A 3,770-nucleotide genomic window follows, 5' to 3' on the forward strand; every position below is an offset into this window, starting at 1 on the left:
TAATTTAGCATTTACTGGGTATCAACTCAGAGCAGCCCAGCTCAAGGGTGAGCAAGTGGGGCTTATTCAGGAAGACGGGAAAATCTCACTGGTACAACATGAAGATGAAATAAGTGAATGAATGACCATGATGCAAAACACTTGCTATTTGGAGGGAGATGTGTGACAAACCTGCAGATGAGGTAAGAGGTCCTCATACACCAGGCTAAAGAACTTGGATTTCACTCTGTAGGCTAGTGTTTCTCATGCTTCTTTGCCTGCAGCTCAGAGAAAGATGCACAAATCATGATTCACTCTGATAATTTCTGCTTTACTCTATTCTGCAGGAAAAAGGCTGGGCTGTTGTTGGCAGATTCTCTCCTCAGCCAAACTGTAATCAGGTTTCCCTGATCATTTTTCTACTAGACCTGACTTTTGGGCTTCCATTCTTGCTTTGCATTGTCCAGTTTTAGCAAGAATCCTGCTAAGTCAGTTTGACCAGAAGTCCCCACCCTAGAGATTTCTGATTACCCTTGAGATCACTGATCAGGTTCCTCATCCCCCCACCATCCCTCAGGTGATATCTGATCACCCTGGCCTGCCTTCAGCAAGAATCCCCTCAGGTCAGGTCACTTTAGCCCGAATGCCCCTTTACCCCTAATGTTTCCCCTTAGTAATATTCTATCCACTGACTCTTCCACCCTGCTCCTTGGCTATGAATTCCCACTTTTCCTTGTTGTATTTGGAGTTGAGTCCAATCACTCTCCCCCATTGCAAAACCCTGTTTCAGTGGTCCATACACCTATCCCAATAGTCCCCTGAATAAAGATTGCCTTGAGGCAGGAGATAGATGGGCTCCAGGCTAGACATTTACAACTGGCCTCCTGTTCACACTTCCTGGGGTGAGAAGAAGATGGGCTCCACGCCAGACATTCATTACCAGCCCCCTGATTACATTTCCTGAAGCAAGAGACAAACGGGTTCCAGGACTACATATTTATGACCGGACTACATATTTATGACCGGACTCCTGTCTATATTTCGAGATCTGCACCTCGATATAAAAACCAGCAAGAGAAATAGGGTAAATAACCGGACATTGGACATTTTTATGGCAGGGACAGAGTGGGACTAAACCTTGTTAAAAGATCAAGAGGTCATACATTTCTCCATCCTTGGGGCTAGGGAAACATTGCACATGTGCAGAAAGGCTCCTTGCGGGTCAAAAAGGAGGGGGCACCACCCCATAATATGTGATGTTAAGGCCGTCTCATAGACCTCTGGGCTGTAATCCATCTTGGAAAAAAGTTGTGCACGCATATTGGGGAGGGTCCTAAGGCAGGTCAGGTGTGGAAAAAGAAACCAGATAATTGGTCAAAGGTAAACAAAGACCCGGATGCCCACACCCTTTCTCTCCCGGTGTGCATCTCTGCCTTGCTTCTGTCTTAACTAAACAAACTTTCTCTGTTTGCTCTCCCACTTGTTGTTGTGCTATGTCTCTAATAATAAACTTTGTACCTGTTTTTACAGTTTTTGCCTCCGTGAGAAATGCATTTTTCACTGGGGGCAAGAGCCAGGGGGTGTGGTGGCTAGGATTCCTGGATTTCATCCAGGCTACCCAGGTTCAATTCTGGGGCAGGGAATTAAGATCTCGCTTCATGCCACCAGTCACCGCTGCCTCTCCAAGATCAGCCTTATTGTGCTTTAACCAGTGTCATGAATAATTTTTCTTTAACACTATCATAAGCTGTTATGGGTCTTTTAACAAAATGGAGTGTTGATGAACGGTTCTCATTAGGCTAAGGGGATCTTGACAGGTACTAGAATTCAGTTAGTATTTTGGGGAAACCCAGGAGACAGGTGTGTGGGCTGCTGGCTTACTGACTTGACAAGAATGTAGACAGTTAATAGTGAGTACAGGAGTTGAAGGCTGGAAAGTCGGCTGCCCCATAACTGTGATGGAATCCAGTCGCTGAAGGGGGCTCTTGTATGTCTCAGTCACCATTAGGTTGTGGAAAGACATTGCCAGGTAAAAATCCTCTCCCAGATCTGTGGAATGTCTGGGAACCAAAACCTCTTGGTTTGTAGTAGCTTGCCGAGAAAGAGCATCCTAAAGCCTGTGCTGTGGGCTTTGGAAATAAGAAAGGTCCGGCTCCTAAACCTCATCCTGAATGGTAAGAGCCAGAATTCTGAACTGTAAGGTGGGCCCTGGGCCTGGCTCATGCTGGTAGCCTTCCTAGGGACTCCCCAGCTCTGCCACGAAGAAGGCTAATGGGACTTAACAAATAAGACAGATGTACCATCTAAAACCAACTTGATGTGAACATAGCTATCTTCCCTGTGGCTTAGATGACGCAGATTTCCCACTTTAAGAATAGATCATGTAAATGTTACTTTGTGTTCCTATTTTCTTTCTTTACATTATCTATTCTAGTTGAAAGGTTATCATCTACTTCTATCCTTAGCCTCACTTCCAAAAACATCTGCCTTTACCCCCCACACAACTACTTGGTATAATTTCTTTAAAAAGGTTGTTTGTTTGTTTGTTTTTGTTAAGAAAATTTCCGTGGTTTTATTGTATCATGAGGCATTGAAACATCTGAACAAATCAGTACATTTGGGCAGTGAGGCAGCAGCTTTCTCCTTCACTTCTTTGGGTTACTAAAACAACTTGTCAGTAGATTAAAAAAAAAAAAAGACAACCTTTTGCATTAACTTGTCTTTCCAAGGCATGCGCTGGTAGAACACAAACTTCTCCTGTCAGATGCAACTAGTCTAGCGTCCAAACATCACGCACAATACCTCAGTAGCAGCAGCGTATTGCGCTCACTCCCACCGCGGCCCTGCTCATTTGTGTATGATATTCGGAGCATCTGGAGGAGTGTGAATAGTATTGGGAAGAGGGGGGAGGAGGAAACAGCATGAGTGCCTGGCTGGGAGAGCGTTAGCCCAAGTTGTACAGGGCAAGCCTGAACCTGTCATTGGTGCAAACCCAAGCATCAGTTGATGCTCTTTAATAGAAGCATCTGGTGGAAGCCCGTGGTAGTGTCTTCACTTGCGTTGAGCTGGGCTACAACCATGCTGATGATGCAGCTCTCTGGCATGGGCTGATGGTGCTGAGCCGTGATGCTGTGCTGGATTTTGCAGAATGGAAGCTAGACAATTTCTCCACAATGGCAGCTTTCCCCTGAAACTGCTGTCCTTTCCAGGTAAGGCATGGCGCGTCAATATAAATTGCGCCTAGTTGGGTTCTGTTGTTATCAAATAACTGGTAGTAATGTTGAATGAAGCTGGATACAATCTGCTCCCAAACTGGCTTGTCTCCCATTCTGGAGCATCACCGGTCTTGTTGAGACCCAAGGGGCTGCAACGATGGCGACAGAAACCCAGCGCGGTCTGTCTGTTCGTTTGTTTTAAAATTTACTTACTCTAGTAGCACAGAGCTAACACCCTGATAAATCCTCAGAAATTATCCAGCATCAGACTCCTTAACTGAGTTGAAAAAGCCTGGAAAAGTTAACAGCCGCATGTGAGGAATTTCTAGGGACACAACAAGTACATCTGACCCCTGATTTCCGGGACTCTTTACAGGGACCATTGCCTGGTCTCTCTGTTATTACAGAGCTTTCCCATTGCTGGAAGCCGGACACTTCAAGCCCTTGGACTTCTCCCTTGCTTTCTCCACTGAACCCTCACGCCTTGCGTAATTCTTTCTACTCCCACCCCATCTCCACCGGTGGCCCCCGCCCGGGATCCAGAAGTTTCTGGGGGTCAGCCCCGCCAGTGCCACT

The 3,770-nt window shown here is 46.0% G+C and overlaps 1 pseudogene across 1 annotated transcript; it reads right to left on the reverse strand.

Annotated features, from left to right (window-relative positions):
* Positions 1 to 2,923: 2,923 nt before the first annotated feature.
* On the reverse strand, positions 2,924 to 3,307 carry LOC307051856 (nuclear transport factor 2-like; annotated as a pseudogene). Its single transcript has one exon. The product of its transcript is annotated as a nuclear transport factor 2-like (transcript).
* Positions 3,308 to 3,770: the final 463 nt, after the last annotated feature.

The sequence above is a fragment of the Hyperoodon ampullatus genome (assembly GCF_949752795.1).
Source record: "Hyperoodon ampullatus genome assembly, chromosome: 4".
NCBI classification, from domain to species: domain Eukaryota; kingdom Metazoa; phylum Chordata; class Mammalia; order Artiodactyla; family Ziphiidae; genus Hyperoodon; species Hyperoodon ampullatus.